This window comes from Chiloscyllium plagiosum, unplaced genomic scaffold (genome assembly GCF_037043375.1).
Source record: "Chiloscyllium plagiosum isolate Xiang-an unplaced genomic scaffold, Cpla_swu_hap1 HiC_scaffold_30, whole genome shotgun sequence".
NCBI classification, from domain to species: domain Eukaryota; kingdom Metazoa; phylum Chordata; class Chondrichthyes; order Orectolobiformes; family Hemiscylliidae; genus Chiloscyllium; species Chiloscyllium plagiosum.
In genome coordinates this window covers 34,934,046-34,946,244 of record NW_028270168.1, presented here as the reverse complement: position 1 = coordinate 34,946,244, position 12,199 = coordinate 34,934,046, and the positions used below count along the sequence as shown (strand labels likewise).

At 41.1% G+C, this 12,199-nt stretch overlaps 1 protein-coding gene across 6 annotated transcripts in view; it reads left to right on the top strand.

The window, feature by feature from the left end:
• Positions 1-12,199, top strand: part of LOC122563716 (disks large-associated protein 2) — a 706,137-nt gene that overhangs the window by 560,095 nt on the left and 133,843 nt on the right. The gene's annotated exons all lie outside the window — the stretch shown is intronic.

Genomic DNA, 12,199 nt, shown 5'->3' with positions numbered 1-12,199 from the left:
TTCAGTTCAAGGATAAGTAGGAAAGAGTCACAAATTCTGGGCTTGCCGGCAATCTCCATGTCCCATAAAGGAATAAATTATTCTGAGACCATCGTGTTTAAGCATTATTGAAAGGAGACAAGAAGTCTGAAGGTTTTCATCTTACACTCATTCCAGACTAGGATGCAATGAGCAGCCTTGAGAAAAGAAACACAAATTTATACAGCATGAGAAAAGGAAGCTGGTTAGAAAGGCCATTGTTGGATGGAGATACAATTGAATATCCAATGATATGCTTGGATGCAGCAGGGATTGTTAACTGTCAATCTTGGTTCTCCGACCAGGCAGAAATCTTCTAGGAGAAAGTGAGGACTGCAGATGCTGGAGATCAAAGCTGAAAATGTGTTGCTGGAAAAGCGCAGCAGGTCAGGCAGCATCCAAGGAGCAGGAGAATCGACGTTTCTGGCATGAGCCCTTCTTCAGGAATGAGGAAAGTGTGCCCAGCAAGCTAAGATAAAAGGAGGGACTTGGGGGAGGGGCCCCGGACCAACCAACTCAAACAACCCCGTGCCCAGACCAACCAACCCAACCCACTCAACACTTCAACTCCCCCTCCCACTCCACCAAGGACAAGCAGGTCCTTGGACTCCTCCATCGCCAGACCATAGCAACACGACGGCTGGAGGAAGAGCGCCTCATCTTCCGCCTAGGGACCCTCCAACCACAAGGGATGAACTCAGATTTCTCCAATTTCTTCATTTCCTCTCCCCCTACCTTGTCTCAGTCCCAACCCTCGAACTCAGCACCACCTTCCAAACCTGCAATCTTCTTCCTGATCTCTCTGCCCCCACCCCCACTCCAGCCTATCACCTTCACCTTAACCTCTTTCCACCTATCGCATTTCCAACGCCCCTCCCCCAAGTCCCTCCTCCCTACCTTTTATCTTAGCCTGCTGGACACACTTTCCTCATTCCTGAAGAAGGGCTAATGCCCAAAACGTCGATTCTCCTGCTCCTTGGATGCTGCCTGACCTGCTGCGCTTTTCCAGCAACACACCTCCGACCAGGCAGGTAATCCTAACTGCTCAGGGTGATACCATTGGCATGTAACAGAGATTAGCAATCTCTCTAACCCCCTTTTTCTCCACAGTGAGAAAAGTGCAACATATGCGCAAATTCCTTTTTTCTACATAAAATAAGGTCCAATGTGTTAATAAACACAACTTCTTGCATGTGCAAATGCATCATACGGCTGAAATTCTTACATTGGTTTTCAGCGTAATTTTTAGCACAATCTGGATTATTGAATTAATATTGACAATAGTATAATTATAACTAATATTGATCTCGTGTGCTGAGGCTTGCAAACATTGGATGTTTGAGCGTGATTAACATGCCACCCATTGAGAATAGTTAATGACATGTCATTAGACAAGTGCACTCGTCTAACATTGCTGGCATCACACCATCAATGAAACTCATTTGTAGAGTAGACAAAAAGTCTTTTTATCTTAACGACTTTCTGGGCGATGTAGTGAATAGAGTCCTGGTCATCTGCTTACTATGTAAGCTTGATGATGTGATGGGCAATATCAAATCTATCCTGTGATAACGATATCCTGGTCAAATCATTGCTCACTCTACATAGTATAAACTCACAAAAGGGCCTTTTTTGGCACTAAAGGTGCCCAGTCTACCTCAGTTTGCCCTTCCAGGGCAAACTATCTCAAAACCTTGAGCAACATGTGAAGCTAGATGTCTCTAGCTGTTGCTTTGCAGTAAGCCCACGACAATTTTCTCCACCACCATCAACCTAAAAAGTTATTTTGTCTACCACACAAATGGGTAATGTGGTTACAAACCTCAGTGTGAGTGTGATGCCAGATACGAAATGAGCAAGGACTGTGAACTGTATCAAACAACATGATCTGTTGACCATTTGCAGCAGATAGCATACTGGCTGTGCTTTAACCTCAGTATTGTATGTCCAACATTAGGTATGATTATGCTATTGAACATTAATTAAATACTCCAGATTATGCTCAGAATTGCACCAGAAACCAATTTAAGAATGTGCGTCAAATATGCAAATGCGATGCATTTGCACAAAGAGAAGCTTCATATACTCACACACAGGCCCTGTTTAATACAGGAAAAATTAATTTGAACATACATTGCCCCTTTGACACTGTGGAGAAAAGGTCATGGAGATAGCCAGTCTTGGCTACATTCCTTTGGTATAATCCTGACCAATCAGAGTCTACCTGCCTGGTCTGAGATTCAAGATTGACAGGTAATTATTCCTGGTACAACAGTAACCTAACCAGTAAACATCTTTTTGTCATACTGTATAAATTGGTGGCACCATTTTCAAATCTGTTTCTTGCATCATACTCCTGTGAAGTGCATGCCAAAACTTTTGCTTTCTGGTCTGCTTTTAACAGTATTTAAGTCTGTGCAACAATGATGTTTATTACTAACTGACCTGTCATAATCGGATAATATCTGTAGGAAATTGAAATATTTAATACCAACCCACAAACTTGGCTGGCAAAGTTCTTACGCACCAACAATCAATATATTTAAATTGACTAATCAATATTTACTTGCCTCTGCAAATGATCCTTTGCACTGTGGAATTAGATAGATAGCAGGCATAACACAACACTTAAATGTGTAATTTAAAAATGACCCATTGACCCCTACAACTTGATAAAGAAAACTGTATTGATTTAAAATACACTGGATCTAAATTACTTCATTTAATGCTAAACAATTGCTGCATATATGCTGCTGTATGAGTGACATTATGTTTGATTTACAATTTAAACATTACATGCATGGTGGTTTGTGCAGTTAAATTGCATTGCATTGACAGCTTAAATATTGCCTATATTTGTTTAAATATTGCACACATGCTACTGTGTGCAGTAAATTTATTTTTTATCTTCTCAATGACACACTTGAGAAGGTAAGGAAATTGTTACTTACCTCAAGTGTAACCATATTCACATACAGACCAAGCTTTCTCTCGAAAACATACCTGACTGAATCAACTAAGAGAAGTTACACCCATTGCAAAAGATCTTTTCCTGCGTAGATATCATGCAAGACATGCAGTAGATGCATGTATATATTTTACTTGTATTTATAACGTTCTTCAATGTAGAAAGAAGTCCAAAGGCAAGTGCCCAACCAAGAAAAGGATGTTCAGGGTAACTCAAGGTTGGTAAGGAAGTCTAGATTAGAGTGGTGCTGGAAAAGCACGGCAGGTCAGGCAGCATCCGAGGAGCAGGAGAATCGACATTTCGGGCAAAAACCCTTCATCAAGAAGTGCTTATTAAGGAGGATCTTATAACAGGAAGGAAGGACAGAGAGAATGGTTGGGTAAATGATGGGAGATAGACAAGAGGCCAGATCAGAGAACACTGCATGTTTGGAGACTGGAAGATTTTACAAATCTTGGCAACATCAAGACCAAGGAAGGATGCCAATGCAAGGATGCATTGGGATTAGGGCTGGCAGTGGCCAGGACAATCAGAAAATTCAGGGGAAAAGGTAACTGAACTTGGTGTGGGATGGGATTCATTGACATCTATGCTAGGCAAAAGATGGAAAAATGATTTTTAGAAACATTTCCCTTTCTAGGCATCTACAAGTATCCTCAAAATGAAGGGACCACAGCCAAAACATTCAGCCGTCTGTTGTGATCAGTGGAATTCTATTCCCAGCTTGATTAAAGGAATAAAGTGAAAGACCAGAAATGTTGGTTTTCAGAAGAGGGGTGTTGATTTCCGGTGCTTAACCCAAACTCCCGTTACATTTTATGATTAATGAAATGTGGATAGATACCTTTAATGTGAATTTACTGTCTGCATTTATGGCAAAGAAGCAATCCAGTTTCAGTAAACATTGTTAGCAGTGAGATTATGGAAAAGTCACAGGAGGGACTTGAAGATCTGAATGTGGTCCAGCTCTCAAAGGATGCTCACATTAGAAGTATCATTTAACTTTCCGTGCATTAACCACTGAGAATTGTAGCATTGACATCAATCTTAGCAGAAATCATCCCATCTTTACCCCTTAAAAATATATATTTGTTTCTATTTCCCCTAATCATTTCCTTAACACTGAATCACCTCAAGTCCAATTCTCAAATGATCTAAAGAAATGGTTAGTGTGGCCTTCCCATATCAAATTGATTGATGATCCTTAGGCTCTGAGAGAGACATTAAGCTGCAGTGCTACAGTCTAAGTGCACACTTTGGAACTAAGCAATAACCTGATACAGATCATCCCAAAACAGATCACTGCACTGAGAACCAAAATCGTTAGCAAAGATCATTACTTTAATAAGGAACAAAGTACTTCATTTACAGTTAAAAACCCTCTAGTGTAGTTCTAAAATTTATAGTCTGATCTTAATTTGTTCATACCAGAAATAGACACACTGGAGAAGGATGACAAAGAATATTGCAATCAATCAGTGTCAAGAATTGCAGCTCTCTGTCAGTCAGTGCAGCACCTTGATGGAATTTTCTTACTAGTTTTTTCATTCTTTGTTTTGTATTGCTTTTGTTATTTTGATGCTGGACAGGGAACATTTTTTTCACATCTTCCAACCACCATCAATTACCACAGATCATCTCTCTGCACCCTGCCTTAATAATAAATCGTAACTATTCACCAGCAGCTCCTATCCCCCCTCTACTCCACTCTCAATGAACAATCCCAGCTGCAGTTGACATTTCCATCGTCCAGATCAGCCAATCTTGTGTCCTTCATGAGTGTGCTTCCTAATTTAGTGCTAGTTTGTGCTGGTTTTTGTTCAGTTTTGTGATGTGGGCTCATACTGTGAGCAGGATTTGGACTGCCTCACCTCCCAGTTTGAGTATTTACAGCTACTGAGATGGGGAAGGTTTTGTTCCATCAGTCTGGGCTGGACTTGAGCCAATCTAGAAGATTTATGTTATGGAGCTACATAAGAAAAAGTAAGGTCGGCAATGGTCCATTCAGCCCATTAAACATCATCCATTCAGCCTCACATTTCTTTCTAATATAAAATCCGGCAAGACAAATTGTTCTAAGTGATGATCATCTGTTGAGTGAATGAGTTCTTCTCAATGACTAATTTAAATTAGCTTTTCACTTAATTAAAAATTTGAAGATCGTAGAAACTCAATAAGTTTTAAGAAATCCTCTGGAACACCAGAATGAGTGATGGAAACCATTTGAACCAATCCAATTGTTTATGCGATCATGCTGCTTTAAAGCAATGATATCCGTTCTTTAACCAATTTCAAATTTTGTTTAAAAGTGTGAAAGATTTTGAAATATGAGCCAGGATTTTATTGCCTCTGGAGGTGGGATGGTAGATGAGAGAGGCTGTAAATTGGAACTCCTGACACAGCTACCAACTTCAGAGGGACATTGACACGTTGAACAAACAGGCAAACACTTGGCAGATGAAATTCAATGCATAGAAATGTGAGGCAATACATGTTCATATAAGAAATACAGAGAGGCAATACCGCCTCAATGATATAACTTTAAAGGGAGTACTGGAGCAGTGAGACCTCAGGGTTCAGGTGTATGATTCTCTGAAAATGGCCAAGCAATTTAATCGAACATATAACATAGAACATTACAGTGCAGTACAGAACTTTTGGTCCATGATGTTGCACTGGCCTGTGGAACCAACCTGAAGCCTATCCTACACTATTCCATTTTCATCCATATGTTTATGCAATGACCATTTAAATGTCCTTAAAGTTGACGAGTCTACTACTGTTGTCGGCAGTGCATTCCACACTCCTACTACTCTCTGAGTGAAGAAACTACCTCCGACACCTATCCTATATCTATCACCCCTCAATTTAAAGCTATGTCCCCTTGTGGTAGCCATCACCGTACGAGGAAAAGGGCTCTCACTGTCCACCCTATCTGACCCCTTTGATTATCTTATATGTCTCAATTAAGGCAATTTGAAACAATTGTTTAGAAGGCTTGCAAGATTCTTGGGTTTATAAACAGAGGCATAGAGTATAAAAACACCTCTACAAATCATTAGTCATACCATATTTGGAGTATTATGTACAGTTCTGGGTACCTTATTTAAGGACAGATGTTAAAGTCTGGAGAGAGTTAAAATGAGATTTAGTTAGATAATACCAGAATGAGGGATTTTAGATACAAAGAAAGACTGGAGAAATTAAGGTAATTCTCTTGGAGCAGAGAAGATTAAGAGGTGACTTTATTGAAGTGTACAAAGTTATGAACAACTTTGACAGGGTAAAGCAGGATATTCTGTTCCCTCTAGTTGGTATGCCAGTAACTCGAGGTTGCAATTGCAAAATTGTCAATAAATAAGAGTGAGGTGAGGAGAAATTTCTTGACTCAGGGGGTTGTAAGGATTGGAATGCGCTGCCTAGGAGAGTGGTGGAGGTGAATTCCTCAGGAAATTTCAAAAGGAAGCTGGATAAATATTGAAAATGATGAATTTAGAAGGCTGCAGAGATAGAGCTGGAGAATGGAACTGGCTGGGTAGCTCTTTCAGGAGCCGGTGTGGATACAATGGGTCAAATGGCCTCCTGTACTGTAAAATTCTCTGATTCTATGAGAGTTACTGACCTTACACAACTCACTGGTGCAGGAACTTCCTCTTGGTCACAGTGGACCTCCAAAGCAAGCTAATAAAAGGGCTGTTTAATGGCTGTGGGGTGAGCCAGTCAAGCGGAGGCACGTTTACCCCTGTCTTTTACATGAATGGGCGGACCCACTATGCCCAGTGTCAAATTCACCCCATTGTTTTCAGATTGCTGCCCAAGGATTTTTGAAACTCCTGACAACCTCAGCTGAACGGAGGTAAGACATCCACCCCTGGGATATGCTTGCAGTCCCAGTGTTCTTGTGCTGATCCTGATCTCCTCTTTTGTCAGTGAGAGAGATAATCTGCTACAATGAAGGACAACTGTGTTTCCAGCCTGTATATAAACACTACACTCAATTCCAGCATGCTGCAAAACTCATTACAGACACTGTGATGGAAAATTGAGTTTGAACACTTGCTTTCCTTATTCCACTGCTTCGGTATGCAAAGGATTTTCAAATTAATCAACTGTAACACTTTCTCCCTCTACACAAGATGCTTTGGGACCTATAGAAAACAGAATGAGAGAAAGCTTTGATCAACTTTGATGGCTCAGAAATGACAGAATACCAGATGGGATAGGAAGAGAGTCAGTATTCATTGTGCCCATTGTATATTCTGTTTGTACTAACTTGCTTTGAACTTAGAGAGATTTCCCCTGCTGCTTTGTCGTGTTTCAACATGAACAAAGCAGTTGTCATGCAAATCACGTATCTTAGATATGAAAACATTGATTATCTGATTAATCATCTATTTTATGTGATCACTGAACAGCTGAGAAATAAGATGAATCCTGAATGGGGCATTGTCTTGGGGCTGGGGTGGTTCACGATGAAGTCAGCAGGATAATGGCAAATTGGTAATGCCAACAATTGGCCTTCTGTATGACCCTTCTCCTGGACTTTTGCCGTCACCCCGTCTCCTCCCTCCCAAAATCCTTGTCCTCACTTTCTACTCCACCAGTGTCCATATGCAAAGGATCATCCTTTGCCATTTCTTCCACCTCCAGCAGGATACCACCATCAAGCACATCTTCCTTTTCCATTCACTGTCAGCATTTTGCAGGGGCCATTCCCTCCACGATACCTTGGCCCTCCATTTTTCACCATTTTCCAACCATTTTAGTTCTGAAGAAGTGACATAGTAGACCCAAAACATAAATTCTGTTTTCTCTCATCCCATTTTGCCAGACCTGCTGCATTTCTCCAACACCTTTTTTTATTACAGATTCCTAGCATCTGCAGGATTTTGCTTTTAATTGGCCTGCTATAGCTTTCACAGAGGCCTATCGCTGGCAAAAGGTGCACCAGTCTAAAGCTAGAGTGAAGTCTCTTTTCCATTGCAAATTGAGGGCCTAATGATGTGATGATAAGACCCCACTGGCAACCGAAAGGGACACATTAGCAGAACGTTCAATGTTTCCACTATACCCATATCTACCACCATCCCTTTCAGGAAGAGCCAGAAAGTTTTTGAATAGTCTTCTTTTCTACATATTCCATAAAAATACCACAAGGGTCAAACTTCCTCACTACACCTCAGCACAAGCTCTCCTCACCAACACCTCTCCAAAGGACCTAGGAAACTGTTGGTATTACATTCCCAAGGCCAAGGCTGGGAAAGATACTTCAGGAGAAAAAGTAAGCTGACGTTTTGAATCTAGATGACACTTCTTCAGAGCTGACTCTACACTCGAAACATTAGCTTGCTCTCTGTGGATGCTGCCTGACCTGCTATGATCTCCAGCAGTGGAGTTTGAAAATTCTCCCGGTGTCTGCGTGAGTTTCCTCTGGGTGCTCCGGTTTCCTCCCACAATCCAAAAATGTACTAGTCAGGTGAATTGGCCAGGCTAAATTACCCATAGTGTTAGGTGCATTAGTTAAGGGTAAATATTAGGCTGGGGAATGGGTCTGGGTGGATTACTCTTTGGAGAGTCGATGTGGACTTGTTGGGCCGAAGGGCCTGCTTCCATACTGCAGGGAATCTAATTTAATCTAATTTGTTGTTTTCAGTACAGATTCTAGCATCTGCAGTAATTTACTCCTGTAAGGTATTTTTAGGATGCACATTTCCTGTCTGTACCATGCCTGTTGGATTTTAACAGCATTGAAGCCACAGAATGCAAATAAGTAGCCTGCACCTCGACAGATCAGATGCTATAAAGCTACAAATGAACAGACAATCATAAAAACGTGTCTTTCTACCACATGATATGGACTCCCATCTAGAAGCTGAGTACTTTAATATGGATGGTTAGAGATGAACATAAAATATGCATCTAATTGTAAAACTCCAAAGGGGAAGGTCAGAAAATACTCAAAGAAAACCTATTCCATGTTCAGACAAACTATTTTTCATTTATTTCATCCACACTCCAAGTTCCAAAATAAATTTTTTCAGTTGATACTTTTCTGTCTTTTATGGGGCAGAACGGTGGCTGAGTGTTTAGCATTGCTGCCTCACAGGGCCAGGAACCAGGTTCAACTCCACCCTCGGGCGACTGTCTGAGTGGCGTTTGCATATTCTGTGAGGGTTTCCTCCGGGTGCTGCAGTTTCAAAGTTGTACAAGTTAGGTGGATTGGCCATGGGGAATGCAGGGTTATAGGGTAGGGGCTGGAGGGTCTGGGTGGGATGGTGTTCGGAAGATCGATATGAACTCAATGGCTGAATGGCCTGCTTTCACATTGTAGGGATTCAATGCTGGAACCTATTAGTGAAACATGCGGAGACATTTGGTGAGCGCTCTCATCATTTGGGTACCTGTTCACGATCAGTCCTGAACCATGGAATTTATCTTTGCTTTCAAGCACACGCCAGTTTGTAAGCATTTTATTTGTTCCAAGAACTTTCCAGTAACATGGCACCTGCTTTGAAACTGAATACATTAAAAGCAGACCATCAGCTGTTAGGTGAACATAGTGCCCCCCACCAAAACCCCAAAAAGGCATTGAGCACAAGGCCGCTTCCTGACTTGGTTTCATTGGGCTCCTGGTTTGGGGAGTGTTCCCCCCACCCCCACTGAGGAAACGGTTTCAGTGCTCTCTGGGAGTCAGGGGAACGGAAAGGGAAAATGGAAGATATCATGTTTTAATTCATAATTTGCAAGTATTGTTTTGATAAATAATTGACAAGCAGCTCCGTAATGAATAATGAATTGAGGCATATGAAAAATTAAGGATTTCTTTTGGCCAAATGTCAGGGGAATGATGATTGCATGAGATTGACTAATATTCAGATATTTACAGGTACTGGAAGTTCTCCATATCTGTGCAGCTGTATACATCACAGCAAGAAGTCGATAGAAGAGAGCAAATTCAAACTTTCTGCAGAAAATCACAGAATCTTCAATCACAACATATACTGTTCATAAGTTCCAAAGTTATGCCAAAACGACAGTAACAGTTTTTTAAAAACAACTGAAGTATCAAGTAGATTCAACATGAGCTGACACATATAGTGGCTGCATGATGGTTTATGCGCTGTATAAATTGTAAACAGTAACTTAAAACAATAAAAGCTAAAGCAGATGTTTAAGTAAACATATTTCAATGTGTGGATTCCAGGTATGAATGCAAGTAAGGTTCTGTTGTTCAAGTTTGGCAGCAGTTACAGTTCACTGAGATTATACACTTATGGTTCTTAGATGAAAATGGCCACAAAATGTATTATTAATCTGCACTGCGACAGGATGTCCGATGCTGTGAAGGGAGATAACTCAACATACATTAATCTTCCTTTGTCGTTTTTATTCATGAGTTTAAAAGTTGCTATCCGATGCATCTTATTAGCAGAACTTAAATTCAACTCCCCAATTGTGAACAGAGAAAGGGGTTGCTTTATTTTCCCCTCTCTATAAGTCAGTCCTCATGGTCTGATGTTATGCCATTTTATCACTATGGGTATTGAATGAGCTAAAGCCCAAGGTCTACCCAAGCCTCTGAAGTGAACCCAGTGCTATTTTTGCCAGATCCGAACAGATTTTATTTTAGATAAAGGTACCATAGAATTAGGGCATGACTTTGCTTGATTAACAATGGAGATCCATCCGCACATCTGAATCAGAACTTAATTCCACTAATCCATATGATCCAGTAGCTTTGTTGCACACAGGGAAGAGTAGATAAAATAAAAAACCAATAGCTTTCTCTTCACTGTGTGAGCATGTGATGTGCTGTTGCAAATGTAGATGCGTTTGTTTTGAAAACCTCCATTAGTTTGTAGGCAAGTTAAGATTACCAGCAGCAGACTTTCATGGGTTAAAGAAAACAGAATTATTTATTTACATACTCACCCCAAAACATCGAACACTACATTAGCCATGTATCACTCATTCAGGAATGATCCAATTATAGAAGTGTATTTCAATAAGATTAGATTACAGTGTGGAAACAGGCCCTTCGGCCCAACAAGAACACACCGACCCACCGAAGCGCAACCCACCCATACCCCTAACCTAACACTACAGGCAATTTAGCATGGCCAATTCACCTGACCTGCACATCTTTGGACTGTGGGAGGAAACCGGAGCACCCAGAGGAAACCCACACAGACACAGGGAGAACATGCAAACTCCACACAGTCAGTCGCCTGAGGCAGGAATTGAACCCGGGTCTCCGGCACTGTGAGGCAACAGTGCTAACCACTGTGCTACCGTGCCGCCCACAAACTCTTGCCGAACAAGAGTTAGGCAAGTTAAAATTCTCATGTCCTTGAGAGTTCAGTGAAACCTCTAGGACCTTGAAAATTGAAGATGGCACACCCTTTCTCTGCAGCTATTGCCTTGTTGTTATTCTGCAAACTTCACCAAGTTTGTTCTGAGGTTTGGGATAAAGAAAGGTTTCAGTAGCAGAGAACCAAACTCCAGCTGAATGATCAATTCAATAGTAAGTAAATGATGGTCTTTCACACATGAGGTCTTATCAGAATTGCAATCTGGCAATTGGATTGTAGGAGTCTACTGCTCCAAGTGTTGGGATAAGCTGCAAACCAGGACAGGCTTGACCTCTGCAAAGGGGTGCTGGTTGGCATGTGCCTGGGTTTTTTTTATCTCTAAACTATTTCAAATTCAGTTTTGAGTTTTGATAGTTAAAAGTGTCCATGTTTTCTAGTTTTCTTATTAAATCACTGCATTCCCGGCCTTGCAAGGCTTTCTTTAAAACAGACTATGCCAATGATCTTTCAAGTCATAGAAGTCGCCTTAAGTAGATATTATTCTTCTTCTGATCCATTTGGAATCTAGTTTCCCAATTAATTTTGCCATAGATTCTTCTGATAACCCCAGACTGGCTTTTGCAAACTCCCAAGCCATCACATCATTGCTTTTGTTTTAACCTTCCATAAGATCAGCTGTAAAGATACAATTAATCCCCAGTCCTGAGTTGTAACAAATCATTGAGTTAGCAGCCAGCTGTAATAATAGACTCCCTAAGTGTTGAAGCAGACTGTTCAACCCATTGGGTCCACACCAAAGTCCTTCACAGAGCATCCCACCTAGACCCACACTGTCTACCCTATCCTTGAAGCCCTGCATTTCCAAAGCTAATCCACCATGCCTGCACATTCCTGGACATGG